The sequence below is a fragment of the Ranitomeya variabilis genome, chromosome 4 (assembly GCF_051348905.1).
Source record: "Ranitomeya variabilis isolate aRanVar5 chromosome 4, aRanVar5.hap1, whole genome shotgun sequence".
In the NCBI taxonomy this organism is placed as follows: Eukaryota; Metazoa; Chordata; class Amphibia; order Anura; family Dendrobatidae; genus Ranitomeya; species Ranitomeya variabilis.
Window position 1 is genome coordinate 314,286,825 of NC_135235.1, and position 22,821 is coordinate 314,309,645.

The 22,821-nt window shown below is 45.6% G+C and overlaps 1 protein-coding gene across 2 annotated transcripts in view; it reads left to right on the forward strand.

Moving 5' to 3' along the window:
• The window catches only part of MMEL1 (membrane metalloendopeptidase like 1), a 592,089-nt gene that overhangs the window by 246,819 nt on the left and 322,449 nt on the right, over positions 1-22,821 (forward strand). The window lies entirely within an intron of this gene.

Genomic DNA, 22,821 nt, shown 5'->3' on the forward strand with positions numbered 1-22,821 from the left:
GATCAAAAAAAGATGCAGTACACTGCTGTAAAAATTAGAAATGGAGTAGACTTTTAATAGCTCATAATAATGACATTTGGGTCAATATGTAGACCTTTCTCAAGCCTTGAGCCTTGCCATTATAGGCTATTAAAAGTGTACTTTATTTGTAATTTTTTTCATTGGTGTGCCGCCTCCATGTTTTCACATATTTGGAGGATTATTTTTTGCCTAAGAGGCTTGGCACCCTTCATGTCTTCTGGTGCTACAAGTATGTTTTTTTAGTCTAACTGCACCCTTAGATAGATAGATTCAACAGATGGCATAAGTATTGAAAAAGTCACCAATTTTCTAATTAAATATATTTCTAAAGGTGCTATTGACATGACATTATCACCAGATGTGGGTAAAAATCCATCCAATCCATGCAGACAAAGAAATCAAACCATGTATGTGCATAAATTAAGTTACTGTATATACTCGAGTATAAGCCGACCCGAGTATAAGCCGAGGCACCTAATTTTGCCCCCAAAACAGGGAAAACTTATTGACTTGGGTATAAGCCTAGGGTGGGAAATGCAACAGCTACTGGTAAATTTCAAAAATAAAAATAGATACCAATAAAAGTAAAATTAATTGAAGCATCAGTAGATTAAGTGTTTTTTAGTATCCATATTGAATCAGGAGCCCATATAATGCTCCATACAGTTCATGATGGGCCCCATAAGATGCTCCATACAAAAAATGCCTAATATAATGCTCCGTAAAGTTCATGATGGGCCCAAAAAAAGTTCCATATTAAAATATGCCACATATAATGCTGCATAAAGGGTTAATGATGGCCCATAAAATGCTCCATAGAATAATATGCCCCATATAATGCTGCATAAAAGGTTAATGATGACCCCATAATATGCTCCATAGAATCATATGCCCCATATAATGCTCCATAAAAGTTGATGGCCCCATAAGGTGCTCCAAAGAATAATGTGCCACATATGCTGATCCATAAAGGTTGATGGCCCCATAAAATGCTCCATAGAATAATATGCCCCTTATGTTGCTCCATAAAGGTTGATGTTCCCATAAGATGCTCCATAGAATAATATGCCTCATTTGCTGCTCCATAAAAGTTGATGGCCCCATAAGATGCTCCATAGACTAATATAACCCAATATGCTGCTCCATAAAGGTTGATGATGGCCCCATAAGATGCTCCATAGAATAATATAACCCCATATGCTGCGCCATAAAAGTTGATGGGCCCATAAGATGCTCCATAGAATAATATAACCCCTTATGCTGCTGCAATAAAAAAAATGACATACTCACCTCTCGTCGCTGGGAGTCAGGTGCCGGTGTCGCCGCTGGCTCAGGTTCCTAGCACTTGCGATTTTCCCCTCTCCCCATTCCACCGCCGCGCGCCGCTATCTCTTCCTGGTCTCTGCAGTGACTGCTCAGGCAGAGTGCGCACACTAACCATGTCATCGCGCCCTCTAACTTGAACGTCACAGCCAGAGGATGCGGAAGATGGAGCCCGGCGGTGGAACGGGGACAGGTGAATATTGCATGGCTCACCTTCCCTGGCATACTCACCCTCCCAGCACGGTCTCTGCAAGTCCCTGCTACTCTGATGGTCACCGATGCACGCTGGCAGCTTGTTCCTGTGTTCAGCGGTCACATGGTACCGCTCATCAAAGTAATAAATATGCGCTCCACGCCTATGGGAGTGGAGTCGCGTCACTATTCATTACTTTAATGAGAGGAACCACGTGACTGCTGAACACAGGAACAAGCTGTCGGTGCAAAGACCATCTGAGAAGCAGGGACGTGCAGAGACCGTGCTGGGAATATGAGTATGATGTAACAGCCACCACTCCTACTGCTCCCCCGCCGACCCCCTGGGACAATGACTCAAGTATAAGCCAAGACAGGCACTTTCAGCCTAAAAAATGGGCTGAAAATCTCAGCTTATACTCTAGTATATACGGTATGTGTAATAATGAGAAATGACACATGGAAAGCATATTGAACACATGAAGAAAGACATGCAAAATGCAATGCAAAATCATGACACCAGCTAAAATCTAATTAGAAAGCAATCTTGCCACTCAGTGAAAAATAATATCCAATATCAGTTGGTTCAACTGATAGCCTATATAAAGTTGTCTCATTACCAAGGTGTCACACAAGAAAAATCTCATGATGGTTAAAACCAGTGAGCTGTCTCAAGACCTCTGCAACCTTATTGTTGCAAAACATATTGATGGCATTGGTTACAGAAGAAATTCTAACAATGGAAAGGTTCTTATAAGCACTCTTGGGGCCATAACCGGGAAGTAGAAAGAACATAATGTCACCATAAACTGCCCACGACCAGGCGTTCCTTGGAAGATTTCAGACAGAGGAGTAAAAAGAATTATCAGAAGAGTTGTCCAAGAACCACCTGTGGAGAGCTATGGAAAGACCTTGGAATCAGCAGGTACAATTGGTTAAAAGAAAATAATAAGTAATGCATTCAACCTTCATGGCCTGCATGCGTGCTCACTACGCAAGACACAATTGCTGAACACAAAGTATGTTCAAGCGCAGGGCTGGCTTCAGATTTTTCAGGACCCCGGGTGAAAGAGTCTCTGTGGGCCCCCCTTTTAACACATTTTAACTCATATTTAACACATGCATTATGGCCCCATAGATAACCTGCATATAGTATAATGTTCCAGATAGTCCTCAAAATAGCACAAGGCAGCACCCCCATAGGCAGACCCTGTAGTATAAGGCAGCACCCTTATAGGCAGACCCTGTAGTATAAGACAGTACCCCAATAGGCAGACCCTGTAGTATAAGACAGTACCCCTATAGGCAAACCCTGTAGTATAAGGCAGCACTCCATAGCTGTTGTGAATTAGACTTTTTGGCTCCCTCTTGTGGTTACTAGTGATATGACTCTGGGATTGTCTTTCCTCAGTTTGGCACCCACCTGGGTCGTTAGTCCAGGGGTGTTGCTATATAAACTTCCTGGATCCTTAGTCCAGTGCCTGGCATCGTTGTAATCAGATCCTTTCTGTTTGCTCCTGTCTGATGGTCCTGGTTCGTGCATAATTAAGCTAAGTCCTGCTTCTTTGTTTTTTGGTTATTTTCTTTGCTCTTATTTTTGGTCCAGCTTGTACTAAATGTGATTCCTGACTTTGCTGGAAGCTCTAGGGGGCTGGTGTTCTCCCCCCGGGCCGTTAGATGGTTCGGGGGTTCTTGAATATCCAGCGTGGATATTTTGATAGGGTTTTTGCTGACCATATAAGTCATCTTACTATATTCTGCTATTAGCTAGTGGGCCTCTCTTTGCTAAATACCTAGCTCATTCTTACGTTTGTCTTTTCTTCTTACCTCACCGTTATTATTTGTTGGGGGCTTGTATCCAACTTTTGGGGTCTTTTCTCTGGAGGCAAGAAAGGTCTTTCTTTTCCCTTCTAGGGTTAGTTAGTTCTCCGGCTGGCGCGAGACATCTAGAACCAACGTAGGCACGTTCCCCGGCTGCTGCTATTTGTGGTGCTAGGATTAGATATATGGTCAGCTCAGTTACCACTGCCCTATGAGCTGGTTTTTTGTGTTTGCAGACTTAGTAATTATTTCTGAGACCCTCTGCCATTGGGGTCATAACAGTATGCCAGGCCAACATTGAATGTTTAATGCATTGCAGAAGTGGGATAATAAGAATGGAAATTCTGAGTTTTTTTTTTTTTTCCTCTCTTCCTCCCCTTTACCTCTGAGTGGCTTGTGCTTGCTGCAGACATGAATGTCCAGACCTTGATTACAAGTGTAGACCAGCTTGCTGCTCGTGTGCAGGGCATACAAGATTTTGTTACCAGTAGTCCAATGTCTGAACCTAAAATACCTATTCCTGAACTGTTTTCTGGAGACCGATTTAAATTTAGGAATTTCAGGAATAATTGTAAATTGTTTCTATCTCTGAGACCCCATTCATCTGGAGATTCAGCTCAGCAAGTTAAAATTGTTATCTCTTTTTTACGGGGCGACCCTCAGGATTGGGCTTTCTCGCTAGCGCCAGGAGATCCGGCATTGGCAAATATTGATGCGTTTTTTCTGGCGCTCAGATTGCTTTACGAGGAACCCAATCTTGAAGTTCAGGCAGAAAAAGCCTTGCTGGCTATTTCTCAGGGCCAGGATGAAGCTGAAGTGTATTGCCAAAAATTTCGGAAATGGTCCGTGCTTACTCAGTGGAATGAGTGTGCTCTGGCCGCAAATTTCAGAAATGGCCTTTCTGAAGCCATTAAGAATGTGATGGTGGGTTTCCCCATTCCTACAAGTCTGAATGATTCCATGGCGCTGGCTATTCAAATTGACCGGCGTTTGCGGGAGCGCAAAACCGCTAATCCTCTGGTGGTGTTGTCTGAACAAACACCTGATTTAATGCAATGTGATAGAATTCAGACTAGAAATGAGCGGAAAAATCATAGACGTCAGAATGGGTTGTGTTTTTACTGTGGTGATTCTACACATGTTATATCAGCATGCTCTAAACGCCTAACAAGGGTTGTTAGTCCTGTCGCCATTGGTAATTTGCAACCTAAATTTATTTTGTCTGTGACTTTAATTTGCTCATTGTCTTCTTACCCTGTTATGGCGTTTGTGGATTCAGGTGCTGCCCTGAGTCTTATGGATCTGTCATTTGCCAAGCGCTGTGGTTTTGTTCTTGAACCGTTGGTAAATCCTATTCCTCTTAGAGGTATTGATGCTACGCCATTGGCGGAAAATAAACCGCAGTTTTGGACACAGGTAACCATGTGCATGACTCCTGAACATCGGGAGGTGATTCGTTTTCTTGTTCTGCATAAAATGCATGATTTGGTCGTTTTGGGTCTGCCATGGTTACAGACCCACAATCCAGTCTTGGATTTGAAGGCAATGTCTGTGTCAAGTTGGGGCTGTCAGGGAATTCATGCTGATTCCCCGCCGGTGTCTATTGCTTCCTCTACTCCTTCGGAAGTTCCTGAGTATTTGTCTGATTATCAGGATGTATTCAGCGAGTCCAGGTCCAGTGCTCTGCCTCCTCATAGGGACTGTGACTGCGCCATAGATTTGATTCCAGGTAGTAAATTTCCTAAGGGAAGACTATTTAATCTGTCTGTACCTGAGCATGCCGCAATGCGTTCGTATATCAAGGAGTCTCTGGAGAAGGGGCATATCCGTCCATCCTCTTCCCCTCTTGGTGCGGGATTCTTTTTTGTGGCCAAGAAGGACGGATCTTTGAGACCTTGTATTGACTATCGGCTTCTGAATAAAATCACTGTTAAATTTCAGTATCCTTTGCCTCTGTTGTCGGACTTGTTTGCCCGGATTAAAGGTGCCAAGTGGTTCACCAAGATAGATCTTCGTGGTGCGTACAACCTTGTGCGCATTAAGCAAGGAGATGAATGGAAGACAGCATTTAATACGCCCGAAGGTCATTTTGAGTACTTGGTGATGTGTCATGGTTCCCAATGGCAAGGGAACGTAAGAAACATATAAGTAACGAACGAGCTCTCGGGTGATGGAAACTCGAGTTGACCGTGAGCTAAATCTACCACACAACTAACAGTAGCCAGGGAGCATACCTACGGCTTCCTATATGCCACGCGCCAGCCGGAGGACTAACTACGCCTGGTAGAGGAAGAAACAGACCTGGCTTACCTCTAGGGAAATCCCCCAAAAGATGATAGCAGCCCCCCACATGTAATAACGGTGAATTAAGAGGAAAAGACATACACAGTATGAAAGTAGATTTAGCAAAGAGAGGTCCACTTACTAGATAGCAGAAGGATACAAAAGAGGACTTCACGGTCAACTGAAAACCCTTTCAAAAACCATCCTGAAATTACTTTAAGACTCCTGTGTCAACTCATGACACAGGAGTGGCAATTTCAGCCCGCAAGAGCTTCCAGCTACAGAGAATACAAAAACTGCAAACTGGACTAAAGATACAAAACAAAAGGACAAAGTCCACTTAGCTGATCAGCAGACTAGTAGCAGGAACATGCAACCGAAGGCTCTGGTTACAATGATGACCGGCAAGGAAAAGACTGGAGAGCAAGGCTAAATAGGAAACTCCCAAACACTGATGGAAGCAGGTGAACAGAAGCAGCAAAGTGCAAACAAGTCACCAGTACCACCAGCAACCACCAGGGGAGCCCAAAAAGCGGATACACAACAGTACCCTCCCCTTAAGGAGGGGGCACCGAACCCTCACAAGAACCGCCAGGGCGATCTGGATGAGCCCTATGAAAGGCACGAACCAAATCCGAGGCATGAACATCAGAGGCAGTTACCCAAGAATTATCTTCCTGACCATAGCCTTTCCATTTAACCAGATATTGAAGTCTCCGTCTGGAAATACGGGAGTCCAAGATCTTCTCTACGACGTACTCCAATTCACCCTCCACCAGCACAGGAGCAGGAGGTTCAGTAGAAGGAACCACCGGTACCTCATATCTCCGCAACAACGACCGATGGAACACATTATGGATAGCGAAAGATGCCGGGAGGTCCAAACGAAAGGAAACAGGGTTAAGAATCTCCAAAATCCTATAAGGACCGATGAACCGAGGCTTAAATTTGGGAGAAGAAACCCTCATAGGGACAAAACGGGAAGACAACCACACCAAGTCCCCAACGCAAAGGTGGGGACCAACACGACGACGACGGTTAGCAAACTGCTGAGTCCTCTCCTGGGACAATTCCAAATTATCCACCACTTGTCCCCAAATCCGATGCAACCGATCCACCACCGCATCCACTCCAGGACAATCCGAAGATTCAACCTGACCAGATGAAAAACGCGGATGAAACCCTGAATTGCAAAAGAAAGGAGAAACCAAAGTGGCAGAACTAGCCCGATTATTAAGAGCAAACTCCGCCAACGGTAGAAAGGCAACCCAATCATCCTGATCCGCAGACACAAAACACCTCAAATAAGTCTCCAAAGTTTGATTAGTTCGCTCCGTCTGGCCATTGGTCTGAGGATGGAATGCAGACGAAAAGGACAAATCAATGCCCAACCTGGCACAGACTGCCCGCCAAAATCTAGACACGAACTGGGTACCCCTGTCAGAAACGATGTTTTCCGGAATACCATGCAAGCGAACCACATTTTGAAAAAACAGAGGGACCAACTCAGATGAGGAAGGCAACTTAGGCAATGGCACCAAATGAACCATTTTAGAAAAACGGTCACACACCACCCAGATGAGAGACATCTTCTGAGAAACAGGGAGATCCGAGATAAAGTCCATAGAGATGTGCGTCCAAGGCCTCTTCAGAATAGGCAAGGGCAACAACAACCCACTAGCCCTAGAACAACAAGGCTTGGCCCGAGCACACACATCGCAAGACTGCACAAAAACACGCACATCTCGAGACAGGGAAGGCCACCAGAAGGATCTAGCCACCAAATCTCTGGTGCCAAAAATTCCCGGATGACCTGCCAGAGTAGAAGAATGAACTTCCGAGATGACTCTAGTGGTCCACTCGTCAGGAACAAACAGTCTATCAGACGGACAACGATCAGGTCTATCCGCCTGAAATTCTTGCAAAGCACGTCGCAAATCTGGAGAGACAGCAGACAAAACCACTCCATCCTTAAGGACACCAGCAGGTTCAGAATTCCCAGGAGCGTCAGGCTCAAAACTCCTAGAAAGAGCATCTGCTTTCACATTCCTAGAACCCGGTAAGTACGAGACCACAAAATTAAACCGGGAAAAGAACAACGACCAACGTGCCTGTCTAGGATTCAGGCGCCTGGCAGACTCCAAATAAATTAAATTCTTGTGATCAGTCAAAACTACCACCTGATGTCTGGCACCCTCAAGCCAATGATGCCACTCCTCAAATGCCCACTTCATGGCCAAAAGCTCCCGATTACCAACATCATAGTTTCGCTCGGCGGCCAAAAATTTTCGCGAAAAGAACGCACAAGGTCTCATCACTGAGCAGTCGGAACTTTTCTGCGACAAAACCGCCCCCGCTCCGATCTCGGAAGCATCGACCTCAACCTGAAAGGGAAGAGAAACATCAGGCTGGCGCAACACAGGGGCAGACAAAAAGCGGCGCTTAAGCTCCCGAAAGGCCTCCACGGCAGCAGGGGACCAATTGGCAACATCAGCACCCTTTTTAGTCAAATCCGTCAGAGGTTTAGCAACGCCAGAAAAACCAGCTATAAATCGACGATAAAAATTAGCAAAGCCCAAGAATTTCTGGAGACTCTTCAGAGAAGTAGGCTGCGTCCAGTCGTAAATAGCCCGAACCTTGACAGGGTCCATCTCAATTGAAGAAGGGGAAAAAATATACCCCAAAAATGAAATTTTTTGAACCCCAAAAACACACTTTGAACCCTTTACACACAAAGAATTCTCCCGCAAAACCTGAAAAACCCTCCTGACCTGCTGAACATGAGACTCCCAGTCATCAGAAAAAATCAAAATATCATCCAAGTACACAATCATAAATTTATCCAAATATTCACGGAAAATATCATGCATTAAGGACTGAAAGACAGAAGGTGCATTAGAAAGGCCGAAAGGCATTACCAAATACTCAAAATGGCCCTCAGGCGTATTAAATGCGGTCTTCCACTCATCCCCCTGCTTAATTCGCACCAAATTATAAGCCCCATGAAGATCAATCTTAGAGAACCACTTAGCCCCCCTTATGCGAGCAAACAAATCAGTCAGCAAAGGCAACGGATACTGATATTTGACTGTAATTTTATTCAGGAGATGATAATCAATACAAGGCCTCAGAGAGCCATCCTTTTTAGAGACAAAGAAAAAACCAGCTCCTAAAGGAGATGAAGAAGGACGAATGTGTCCCTTTTCCAGGGACTCCTTAATATACTCGTGCATAGCAGCATGTTCAGGTACAGATAGGTTAAACAAACGACCCTTTGGAAATTTACTGCCAGGAATCAGATCTATGGCGCAATCACAATCCCTGTGAGGAGGGAGTGAACCAATCTTAGGCTCTTCAAAAATATCACGATAATCAGACAAAAATGCCGGAATCTCAGATGGAATAGATGACGAAATGGACACCATAGGAGTGTCCCCATGAGCCCCCCGACATCCCCAGCTTAACACAGACATAGCCTTCCAGTCAAGGACTGGGTTATGAGACTGTAACCATGGTAATCCAAGCACCAAAACATCATGTAAATTGTACAACACAAGGAAGCGAATCACCTCCTGATGGTCTGGAGTCATACGCATAGTCACTTGCGTCCAGAACTGTGGTTTATTACAAGCCAAAGGTGTAGAATCAATACCCTTCAGAGGTATAGGGACTTCCAGAGGCTCTAAATCAAACCCACAGCGCCTGGCAAAGGACCAGTCCATAAGACTCAGAGCGGCGCCAGAGTCCACATAGGCATCCACGGTAATAACTGATAATGAACAAATCAAGGTTACAGACAAAATAAATTTGGACTGTAAAGTGCCAATTGAAATGGACTTGTCAACCTTCCTAGTACGCTTAGAGCATGCTGATATAACATGAGCAGAATCACCACAATAGAAGCATAACCCATTTTTACGCCTATAATTCTGCCGCTCGCTTCTGGACATAACTCTGTCACATTGCATTTTCTCTGGCGTCTCTTCAGAAGATACCACCAAATGGTGCACGGGTTTGCGCTCCCGCAAACGCCGATCAATCTGAATAGCCATTGTCATGGACTCATTCAGACCTGTGGGCGCAGGGAACCCGACCATAACATCTTTAACGGCATCAGAAAGGCCCTCTCTGAAATTTGCCGCTAAGGCGCACTCATTCCACTGAGTAAGCACAGACCACCTACGAAATTTTTGGCAGTATATCTCCGCTTCATCTTGCCCTTGAGATAGGGCTATCAAAGCTTTTTCAGCTTGAATCTCCAAATTAGGTTCCTCATAAAGCAACCCTAAAGCCAGGAAAAACTCATCCACATTGAGCAACGCAGGATCCCCTGGTGCCAATGAAAATGCCCAATTTTGAGGGTCACCTCGCAGCAAAGAGATTACAATCTTAACCTGCTGGACAGGATCTCCTGAGGAGTGAGGTCTGAGAGAAAGGAATAATTTACAATTATATTTGAAATTCAAAAACCGAGATCTATCTCCGGAAAACACCTCTGGTGTAGGAATTTTAGGTTCAGAAATAGGAGTATGCATAACAAAATCTTGTAAATTTTGAACCTTCGTAGCAAGATTATTTAAACCTGCAGCCAAACTCTGAGGATCCATCTTTAAACAGGTGAGCTCAGAGCCATTCAAGGATTAGAAGGAGAGAAAGGCAAAGGCTGTAATTAGAGCTGAAATACAACTGATCCAACTATGGAGCAAACATAGGAAAAAAAAAAAAAAATCTACAGACTTCTTTTTTCTCTCCTTTCTTCTGCCAATAAGTTTAACACAGGCCGGTCATACTGTCATGGTTCCCAATGGCAAGGGAACGTAAGAAACCTATAAGTAACGAACGAGCTCTCGGGTGATGGAAACTCGAGTTGACCGTGAGCTAAATCTACCACACAACTAACAGTAGCCAGGGAGCATACCTACGGCTTCCTATATGCCACGCGCCAGCCGGAGGACTAACTACGCCTGGTAGAGGAAGAAACAGACCTGGCTTACCTCTAGGGAAATCCCCCAAAAGATGATAGCAGCCCCCCACATGTAATAACGGTGAATTAAGAGGAAAAGACATACACAGTATGAAAGTAGATTTAGCAAAGAGAGGTCCACTTACTAGATAGCAGAAGGATACAAAAGAGGACTTCACGGTCAACTGAAAACCCTTTCAAAAACCATCCTGAAATTACTTTAAGACTCCTGTGTCAACTCATGACACAGGAGTGGCAATTTCAGCCCGCAAGAGCTTCCAGCTACAGAGAATACAAAAACTGCAAACTGGACTAAAGATACAAAACAAAAGGACAAAGTCCACTTAGCTGATCAGCAGACTAGTAGCAGGAACATGCAACCGAAGGCTCTGGTTACAATGATGACCGGCAAGGAAAAGACTGGAGAGCAAGGCTAAATAGGAAACTCCCAAACACTGATGGAAGCAGGTGAACAGAAGCAGCAAAGTGCAAACAAGTCACCAGTACCACCAGCAACCACCAGGGGAGCCCAAAAAGCGGATACACAACAGTGATGCCTTTTGGGCTCTCTAATGCTCCCTCAGTGTTTCAGTCCTTTATGCATGATATTTTCCGGAAGTATCTGGATAAATTTATGATTGTTTATCTGGATGATATTCTGGTTTTCTCTGAAGATTGGGACTCACATGTGGAGCAGGTCAGGATGGTGTTTCAGGTTTTGCGTGAGAATGCTTTGTTTGTTAAGGGCTCAAAGTGTCTCTTTGGAGTACAGAAGGTTCCCTTTTTGGGGTTTATTTTTTCCCCTTCTGCTGTGGAGATGGACCCAGTCAAGGTCCGAGCTATTCATGATTGGACTCAACCCACGTCAGTTAAGAGTCTTCAGAAGTTCTTGGGTTTTGCTAACTTCTACCGTCATTTTATCGCTAATTTTTCTAGCATTGTTAAACCTTTGACGGATATGACCAAGAAAGGTTCTGATGTTGCTAACTGGGCTCCTGCAGCCGTGGAGGCGTTCCAAGAGTTGAAGCGCCGGTTTACTTCGGCGCCTGTTTTGTGCCAGCCTGATGTCTCACTTCCCTTTCAGGTCGAAGTGGATGCTTCTGAGATTGGGGCAGGGGCCGTTTTGTCGCAGAGAGGCCCTGGTTGCTCGGTAATGAGACCATGTGCTTTCTTCTCTAGGAAGTTTTCGCCTGCTGAGTGGAATTATGATGTTGGCAATCGGGAGTTGCTGGCCATGAAGTGGGCATTTGAGGAGTGGCGTCATTGGCTCAAGGGTGCTAAGCATCGTGTGGTGGTCTTGACTGATCACAAAAATTTGATGTATCTCGAGTCTGCAAAACGCCTGAATCCTAGACAGGCCCGCTGGTCATTGTTTTTCTCCCGTTTTGATTTTGTGGTCTCGTATTTACCAGGTTCAAAGAATGTGAAGGCTGATGCTCTTTCAAGGAGCTTTGTGCCTGACTCTCCTGGAGTCGCAGAACAAGTTGGTATTCTTAAAGAGGGAGTTATCTTGTCGGCCATTTCTCCTGATTTGCGACGTGTGTTGCAGAGATTTCAGGCTGGTAGACCTGACTCTTGTCCACCTGACAGACTGTTTGTTCCTGATAAGTGGACCAGCAGAGTCATTTCCGAGGTTCATTCCTCGGTGTTGGCAGGACATCCGGGAATTTTTGGCACCAGAGATCTGGTGGCTAGGTCCTTTTGGTGGCCTTCCTTGTCACGGGATGTGCGGTCATTTGTGCAGTCCTGTGGGACTTGTGCTCGAGCTAAGCCTTGCTGTTCTCGTGCCAGCGGGTTGCTCTTGCCCTTGCCTGTCCCGAAGAGGCCTTGGACACACATTTCCATGGATTTCATTTCAGATCTCCCGGTGTCTCAGGGCATGTCTGTCATCTGGGTGGTATGTGATCGCTTTTCTAAAATGGTCCATTTGGTGCCTTTGCCTAAGCTGCCTTCCTCTTCCGATTTGGTTCCTGTGTTCTTTCAGAATGTGGTTCGTTTACACGGAATTCCTGAGAATATTGTGTCTGACAGAGGATCCCAGTTTGTTTCCAGGTTCTGGTGATCCTTTTGTGCTAGGATGGGCATTGATTTGTCGTTTTCGTCTGCCTTTCATCCTCAGACTAATGGACAAACGGAGCGAACTAATCAGACTCTGGAGGCTTATTTGAGGTGTTTTGTTTCGGCAGATCAGGATGATTGGGTGACCTTCTTGCCGTTGGCTGAGTTTGCCCTTAATAATCGGGCTAGTTCCGCTACTTTGGTTTCGCCATTTTTCTGCAACTCTGGTTTCCATCCTCGTTTTTCCTCGGGACATGTGGAGCCTTCTGACTGTCCTGGGGTGGATTCTGTGGTGGATAGGTTGCAGCAGATCTGGAATCATGTGGTGGACAACTTAAAGTTGTCACAGGAGAAGGCTCAGCGTTTTGGCAACCGCCGCCGCGGTGTGGGTCCCCGACTTCGTGTTGGGGATTTGGTATGGCTGTCTTCTCGATTTGTTCCTATGAAGGTCTCCTCTCCTAAATTTAAGCCTCGCTTCATCGGTCCTTACAAGATATTGGAAATACTTAATCCTGTGTCCTTTCGCTTGGATCTTCCGGTAACGTTTGCCATTCACAACGTGTTCCATAGGTCTTTGTTGCGGCGGTACGTTGTACCTGTGGTTCCTTCTGTTGAGCCTCCTGCTCCGGTGTTGGTTGAGGGCGAGTTGGAGTACGTGGTGGAGAAGATCTTGGATTCTCGTCTCTCCAGACGGAGGCTTCAGTATCTGGTCAAGTGGAAGGGCTATGGTCAGGAGGATAATTCCTGGGTGGTTGCTTCTGATGTGCATGCGGCCGATTTAGTTCGTGCCTTTCACGCTGCTCATCCTGATCGCCCTGGTGGTCTTGGTGAGGGTTCGGTGACCCCTCCTTAAGGGGGGGTACTGTTGTGAATTAGACTTTTTGGCTCCCTCTTGTGGTTACTAGTGATATGACTCTGGGATTGTCTTTCCTCAGTTTGGCACCCACCTGGGTCGTTAGTCCAGGGGTGTTGCTATATAAACTTCCTGGATCCTTAGTCCAGTGCCTGGCATCGTTGTAATCAGATCCTTTCTGTTTGCTCCTGTCTGATAGTCCTGGTTCGTGCATAATTAAGCTAAGTCCTGCTTCTTTGTTTTTTGGTTATTTGCTTTGCTCTTATTTTTGGTCCAGCTTGTACTAAATGTGATTCCTGACTTTGCTGGAAGCTCTAGGGGGCTGGTGTTCTCCCCCCGGGCCATTAGATGGTTCGGGGGTTCTTGAATATCCAGCGTGGATATTTTGATAGTGTTTTTGCTGACCATATAAGTCATCTTACTATATTCTGCTATTAGCTAGTGGGCCTCTCTTTGCTAAATACCTAGCTCATTCTTACGTTTGTCTTTTCTTCTTACCTCACCGTTATTATTTGTTGGGGGCTTGTATCCAACTTTTGGGGTCTTTTCTCTGGAGGCAAGAAAGGTCTTTCTTTTCCCTTCTAGGGTTAGTTAGTTCTCCGGCTGGCGCGAGACGTCTAGAACCAACGTAGGCACGTTCCCCGGCTGCTGCTATTTGTGGTGCTAGGATTAGATATATGGTCAGCTCAGTTACCACTGCCCTATGAGCTGGTTTTTTGTGTTTGCAGACTTAGTAATTATTTCTGAGACCCTCTGCCATTGGGGTCATAACACATAGCCAGACCCTGTAGTATAAGACAGTACCCCTATAGGCAAACCCTGTAGTATAAGACAGTACCCATAAGGCAGACCCTGTAGTATAAGACTGCCCCTATAGGCAGACCCTGCAGTATAAGACAGTACCCCTATAGGCAGACCCTGTAGCATAAGACAGTACCCCTAGAGGCAGACCCTGTAGTATAAGACAGTACCCCTATAGGCAGAACCTGCAGTATAAGGCAGCACCCCCATAGGCAGACCCTGTAGCATAAGACACTACCCCAAATGCAGACCCTGTAGTATAAGACAGTACCCCCATAGGCAGACCCTGCAGTATAAGGCAGCACCCACATAGGTAGACCCTGTAGTATAAGACAGTACCCCCATAAGCATACCCTGTAGTATATGACAGTACCCCCATAGGCAGACCCTGTAGTATAAGGCAGCCATCATAAAAAAATGCAATAAATACTCACCTCTCTTCCTCCTTGTTTCAGCGGTGCTCCAAGCTACGGCTCCAACTCATCTCCTGATAGGGGGCACTGGCCAGTAATCTCATCATGCCTGCTGCCAGTATCGGCGATGCCAGGCACTGGCAGGGGGATGATGGGAGAAGGAGCGTAATGCTCCTTCCCTCATCAATGCGGTCAGCTGTATCGGCTAGATGCCGATACAGCTGACCTTGCGATGACAGGCAGGGGGCCCACTGCTGGCACCGGGCCCCCCCCACCTGCTCAGGGGCCCCATAGCAGCCAAGCAGGGAGATCGATTCTCCCTGCTCTGCCACAGAATGTAACTGTATAGGCACGCTGCGCATGCCGATGCAGTTACAGTAGCATAGCTCTGGGTGGGCCCCCTCAAAGCTCCCGGCCTGGGGCGATGGCCCCCTCTGCCCCTCCAGTAGCTACCCTACTGGTGTGCGCAGTATCCCAGACAGCGCGAGCGGGCCCCCCCCATCTTGCCAGGGCCCCGACACTTGCCCAGGTGCTGACGCCGGCCCTGTTCAAGCGCATTTAAAGTTTTCTCAAAAACATTTAGCCAAAATCTGTGAAATACTGTGAGAACATAATCTGGTCAGATAGGACCAAAATCGAACTCTTTGGATGCCATAATACACAACAAGTTTGAAGGCCAAAAGGCACAGCATATCACTTAAAAAGCACCATAATAAAGTGATATTTGGAGGTGGGAACATTATGGTGTGGGGCTTTTTTTTAGCATACGGCACTGGCAAACTAAATGTAATTGAAGAAAAGATGAATGACCAAATGTACTGAGACAAAATTTGGTGCTATCTACCAGGATGTTGAAGATGAAACGAGGATGGACATTTCAGCACGATAGCAAGCACACAGCAAAGGAAACTTTCAATTGGTTTCAAAGAAAGAAAATAAAGCTGATAGAATAGTTGTAGCCAATCACCTGACCTGAATCTAATAGAAAATTTATTAACTAAAGCTCAGAGATCATAGAAGGAGCCAACGGGACCTTGAGGATTTGAAGAGCATTTAAGCGGAAGAATGGGATAAAATCACAATGCATGCGACTAGCTTCTCCAGACAGGAGGCATCTTGAAGCTGTCATCACTAGGGTTGAGCAAAATGGATCACACATTTTCAAAAATCGCCGACTTTCGGCAAAGTCGGGTTTCTTGAAACCCGACCCGTTCCCAGCGTGGGATCGGCCATGCTGTGGGCGATCTTCGCGCCAAAGTCGCGTTTCGTATGACGCTTTCAGCGCCATTTCTCAGCCAATGAAGGTGAACGCAGAGTGTGGGCAGCGTGATGACATAGGACTCGGTCCCCACCATCTTAGAGAAGGGCATGACAGTGATTGGCTTGCTTTCTGCGGTGTCACAGGGGCTATAAACGGGCATGCACGCCGACCGCCATCTTACTTCTGCCAATCTGAGCATAGGGAGAGGTTGCTGCAGCTTCGTCAGAAGCAGGGATATTGTTAGGGAGGAAATATTAACCCCCAAACCGCTTGTGCTGTAGTGATTTCCACTGTCCAACACCACCTTTTCTTTGCAGGGACAGTGGAGGCTAGATTTCTGTGCATCAGCTCTGTAGCCTATAAGGCTCCCTGATAGCTGCATTGCTGTTTGTACGCCGCTGTGCAAACCAACTGCTTTTTTAAAAGCAAAAGTCCTGTTGCTCCTTTTTGCACAGCAGTCCTTTTTATTGCTGGCTGCCATACTTTTCCTGAGATAATTGTAGGGAGATTGTTATTGTAGTACAGTCCCTTTTTTATATATCTTCCAGCCATTTTCTGCCACTAAAACTGTGTAGTGTAATACAGTGGGCCTGATTTTTGCAGCAGTGTCCCACACAAAAAAAGGGAGATTTATATTGCCACTAAGTGCAACTGTGGCAGTCCTCTTTGTGGTATATCTGCCAGCCACTTTCTGCCACTGAAACTGTGCAGTGTAATACAGTGGGCCTGATTTTGCAGCAGTCTCCCACACATAAAAAGGGAGATTTACATTGCCACTAAGTGCATCTGCGTCCGTTGTGTTTGGCGTATATCTGCCAGCCACTTTCTGCTACTTATACTGTGTAGTGTAATACAGTAGGCCTGATTTTTCCGGCAGTCTCCCACACATAAAAAGGGAGATTTATATTGCCACTAAGTGCATCTGCAGCAGTCCTGTTTGTGGTATATCTGCCTGCCACTTTCTGCCACTTATACTGTGTAGTGTAATACAGTGGGCCTGATTTCTCCAGCAGTCTCCCACACATAAAAAGGAGATTTATATTGCCACTAAGTGCATCTGCGTCCGTTGTGTTTGGCGTATATCTGCCAGCCACTTTCTGCCACTTATACTGTGTAGTGTAATACAGTAGGCCTGATTTTTCCGGCAGTCTCCCACACATAAAAAGGGAGATTTATATTGCCACTAAGTGCATCTGCAGCAGTCCTGTTTGTGGTATATCTGCCTGCCACTTTCTGCCACTTATACTGTGTAGTGTAATACAGTGGGCCTGATTTCTCCAGCAGTCTCCCACACATAAAAAGGAGATTTATATTGCCACTAAGTGCATCTGCGTCCGTTGTGTTTGGCGTATATCTGCCAGCCACTTTCTGCCACTTATACTGTGTAGTGTAATACAGTGGGCCTGTTTTTTGCAGCAGTGTCCCACACATAAAAAGGGAGATTAATATTGCCACTAAGTGCATCTGCGGCAGTCCTGTTTGTGGTATATCTTCAAGCCACTTTCTGCCACTGAAACTGTGTAGCGTAATACAGTGGGCCTGATTTTTCCAGCAGTCTCCCACACATAAAAAGGGAGATTTATATTGCCACTAAGTGCATCTGCGTCAGTCCTGTTTGTGGTATATCTGCCAGCCACTTTCTGCTACTGAAACTGTGTAGTGTAATACAGTGGGCCTGATTTTTCCAACAGTCTCCCACACATAAAAAGGGAGATTTATATTGCCACTAAGTGCATCTGCGGCAGTCATGTTTGTGGTATATCTGCCAGCCACTTTCTGCCACTTATACTGTGCAGTGTAATACAGTGGGCCTGTTTTTTGCAGCAGTGTCCCACACATAAAAAGGGAGATTTATATTGCCACTACGTGCACCTGCGGCAGTCCTGTTTGTGGTATATCTGCCAGCCACTTTCTGCCAATGAAACTGTGTAGTGTAATACAGTGGGCCTGATTTTTCCAGCAGTCTCCCACACATAAAAAGGGAGATTTATATTGCCACTAAGTGCATCTGCGTCAGTCCTGTTTGTGGTATATCTGCCAGCCACTTTCTGCTACTGAAACTGTGTAGTGTAATACAGTGGGCCTGATTTTTCCAACAGTCTCCCACACATAAAAAGGGAGATTTATATTGCCACTAAGTGCATCTGCGGCAGTCATGTTTGTGGTATATCTGCCAGCCACTTTCTGCCACTTATACTGTGTAGTGTAATACAGTGGGCCTGTTTTTTGCAGCAGTGTCCCACACATAAAAAGGGAGATTTATATTGCCACTAAGTGCACCTGCGGCAGTCCTGTTTGTGGTATATCTGCCAGCCACTTTCTGCCAATGAAACTGTGTAGTGTAATACAGTGGGCCTGATTTCTCCAGCAGTCTCACACACATAAAAAGGGAGAATTATATTGCCACTAAGTGCATCTGTGGCAGTCCTATTTGTGGTATATCTGCCAGCCACTTTCTGCCACTGAAACTGTGTAGTGTAATACAGTGGGCCTGATTTTTCCAGCAGTCTCCCACACATAAAAAGGGAGATTTATATTGCCACTAAGTGCATCTGCGTCCGTTGTGTTTGGCGTATATCTGCCAGCCACTTTCTGACACTTATACTGTGTAGAGTAATACAGTGGGCCTGATTTTTCCAGCAGTCTCTCACACATAAAAAGGGAGATTTATATTGCCACTAAGTGCATCTGTGGCAATCCTTTTTGTGGTATATCTGCCAGCCAATTTCTGCCACTGAAACTGTGTAGTGTAATACAGTGGGCCTGTTTTTTGCATCAGTGTCCCACACATAAAAAGGGAGATTTATATTGCCACTAAGTGCATCTGTGGCAGTCCTGTTTGTGGTATATCTGCCAGCCACTTTCTGCCACTGAAACTGTGTAGTGTAATACAGTGGGCCTGATTTTTCCAACAGTCTCCCACAAATAAAAAGGGAGATTTATATTGCCACTAAGTGCATCTGCGTCTGTTGTGTTTGGCGTATATCTGCCAGCCACTTTCTGCCACTTATACTGTGTAGAGTAATACAGTGGGCCTGATTTTTCCAGCAGTCTCTCACACATAAAAAGGGAGATTTATATTGCCACTAAGTGCATCTGTGGCAATCCTGTTTGTGGTATATCTTCCAGCCAATTTCTGCCACTGAAACTGTGTAGTGTAATACAGTGGGCCTGATTTTTCCAGCAGTCTCCCACACATAAAAATGAGAATTATATTGCCACTAAGTGCATCTGTGGCAGTCCTGTTTGTGGTATATCTGCCAGCCACTTTCTGCCATTGAAACTGTGTAGTGTAATACAGTGGGCCTGATTTTTCCAGCAGTCTCCCACACATAAAAAGGGAGATTTATATTGCCACTAAGTGCATCTGAGGCAGTCCTGTTTGTGGTATATCTGCCAGCCACTTTCTGCCACTTATACTGTGTAGTGTAATACAGTGGGCCTGATTTTTCCAACAATCTCCCACACATAAAAAGGGAGATTTATATTGCCACTAAGTGCATCTGCATCCGTTGTGTTTGGCGTATATCTGCCAGCCACTTTCTGCCACTTATACTGTGTAGAGTAATATAGTGGGCCTGATTTTTCCAGCAGTCTCTCACACATAAAAAGGGAGATTTATATTGCCACTAAGTGCATTTGTGGCAATCCTGTTTGTGGTATATCTGCAGCCAATTTCTGCCACTGAAACTGTGTAGTGTAATACAGTGGGCCTGATTTTTCCTGCAGTCTCCCACACATAAAAAGGGAGATTTATATTGCCACTAAGTGCATCTGCGGCAGCCCTGTTTGTGGTATATCTGCCAGCCACTTTCTGCCACTTATACTGTGTAGTGTAATACATTGGGCCTGTTTTTTGCAGCAGTGTCCCACACATAAAAAGGGAGATTTATGTTGCCACTAAGTGGACCTGCGGCAGTCCTGTTTGTGGTATATCTGCCAGCCACTTTCTGCCACTGAAACTGTGTAGTGTAATACAGTGGGCCTGATTTTTCCAGCAGTCTCCCACACATAAAAAGGGAGAATTATATTGCCACTAAGTGCATCTGTGGCAGACCTGTTTGTGGTATATCTGCCAGCCACTTTCTGCCACTGAAACTGTGTAGTGTAATACAGTGGGCCTGATTTTTCCAGCAGTCTCCCACACATAAAAAGGGAGATTTATATTGCCACTAAGTGCATCTGCGGCAGTCCTGTTTGTGGTATATCTGCCAGCCACTTTCTGCCACTTATACTGTGTAGTGTAATACAGTGGGCCTGATTTTTCCAGCAGTCTCCCACACATAAAAAGGGAGAATTATATTGCCACTATGTGCATCTGCATCCGTTGTGTTTGGCGTATATCTGCCAGCCACTTTCTGCCACTTATACTGTGCAGTGTAATACAGTGGGCCTGTTTTTTGCAGCAGTGTCCCACACATAAAAAGGGAGATTTATGTTGCCACTAAGTGAACCTGCGGCAGTCCTGTTTGTGGTATATCTGCCAGCCACTTTCTGCCACTGAAACTGTGTAGTGTAATACAGTGGGCCTGATTTTTCCAGCAGTCTCCCACACATAAAAAGGGAGAATTATATTGCCACTAAGTGCATCTGTGGCAGACCTGTTTGTGGTATATCTGCCAGCCACTTTCTGCCACTGAAACTGTGTAGTGTAATACAGTGGGCCTGATTTTTCCAGCAGTCTCCCACACATAAAAAGGGAGATTTATATTGCCACTAAGTGCATCTGCGGCAGTCCTGTTTGTGGTATATCTGCCAGCCACTTTCTGCCACTTATACTGTGTAGTGTAATACAGTGGGCCTGTTTTTTGCAGCAGTCTCCCACACATAAAAAGGGAGATTTATATTGCCACTAAGTGCATATGCGGCAGTCCTGTTTGTGGTATATCTGCCAGCCACTTTCTGCCACTGAAACTGTGTAGTGTAATACAGTGGGCCTGATTTTTCCAACAGTCTCCCACACATAAAAAGGGAGATTTATATTGCCACTAAGTGCATCTGCATCCGTTGTGTTTGGCGTGTATCTGCCAGCCACTTTCTGCCACTTATACTGTGTAGTGTAATGCAGTGGGCCTGATTTTTCCAGCAGTCTCTCACACATAAAAAGGGAGATTTATATTGCCACTAAGTGCATCTGTGGCAATCCTGTTTGTGGTATATCTGCCAGCCAATTTCTGCCACTGAAACTGTGTAGTGTAATACGGTGGGACTGATTTTTCCAGCAGTCTCCCACACATAAAAAGGGAGATTTATTTTGCCACTAAGTACATCTGCGGCAGCCCTGTTTGTGGTATATCTGCCAGGCACTTTCTGCCACTTATACTGTGTAGTGTAATACAGTGGGCCTGTTTTTTGCAGCAGTGTCCCACACATAAAAAGGGAGATTTATGTTGCCACTTAGTGAACCTGCGGCAGTCCTGTTTGTGGTATATCTGCCAGCCACTTTCTGCCACTGAAACTGTGTAGTGTAATACAGTGGGCCTGATTTTTCCAGCAGTCTCCCACACATAAAAAGGGAGAATTATATTGCCACTATGTGCATCTGCATCCGTTGTGTTTGGCGTATATCTGCCATCCACATTCTGCCACTTATACTGTGTAGTGTCATACAGTGGGCCTGATTTTTCCAGCAGTGTCCCACACATAAAAACAGAGATTTGTATTGCCACTATGTGCATCTGTGGCAGTCCTATTTGTGGTATATCTGCCAGCCACTTTCTGCCACTGAAACTGTGTTGTGTAATACAGTGGGCCTGTTTTTTGCAGCAGTCTCCCACACATAATATGGGAGATTTATATTGCCACTAAGTGCATCTGCGTCCATTGTATTTGGCGTATATATGCCAGCCACTTTCTGCCACTTATACAGTGTAGTGTAATACAGTGGGCTTATTTGTTTTTTCTGCAGCAGTCTCCCACACAAAAAAGGGAGATTTAAATTCTCAACAAGTTTATATACACCTTCCACCTTGTTTTACAGTACCATATAATGGTTGTAACTTTGGTTACATTTTCCCAAAAATGAGGAAGTCTGGTGGAAGAGGCCGTGGGCGGTCATTGCCTGCTGGTAATGATGGTGGTGGTGGTGGTGGAGCATCTGGTGGTAGTGGGAAAAGAAAAACAGCACCTAAGGCTCGAGTTGTTGAGCCAGCGTCATCGTCTGGCTACACAAGGCCTCGAAGGCTCCCTTATCTTGGAGTAGGAAAACCGCTTTTAAAGCTGGAGCAGCAGGAAAAAGTTTTGGCTTTCCTTGCTGACTCAGCCTCTAGCTCTTTCGCCTCTTCTTCTGAAAGTTCCAAATTTAAAAGCAGCGAGTCATCAGTGTGTGCTTCCGGGCAGGAACAAGTCGCTTCCTTGTGTCCTTCACCCAAACCAAAAGTGAAGGATGCCACAGGCGACACTACAGTTTAATCCATGGAGCTCATTACACATACCGTGCCTGGGTTAGAAAGGGAAATTGTTAACAGCCCATTACAAGATGAATTGGACATTTAGTGCACGGATGCATAGCCAAAGCTAGATTATTATGCTGTTCCATTGACTCAGATCACTACATTGCCCTCGCAGTGTACTGAGCCAGAATCTGACCCTGACGAGACTATGGTGCCCCGTCCCGAACGCTATAGCACCTTACACGGTGACACAGAGGAAGGTACACAGGACATTGAAGAGGAGGTGATAGATGACCCAGTTGTTGACCCAGATTGGCAGCCATTGGGGGAACAGGGTGCTGCTGGCAGTAGCTCTGAAGCGGAGGAGGATGATCCGCAGCAGGCATCAACATCGCAACAGCTTTCATCTGGCAGGCCTGTATCAGGCCAAAAACGTGTGT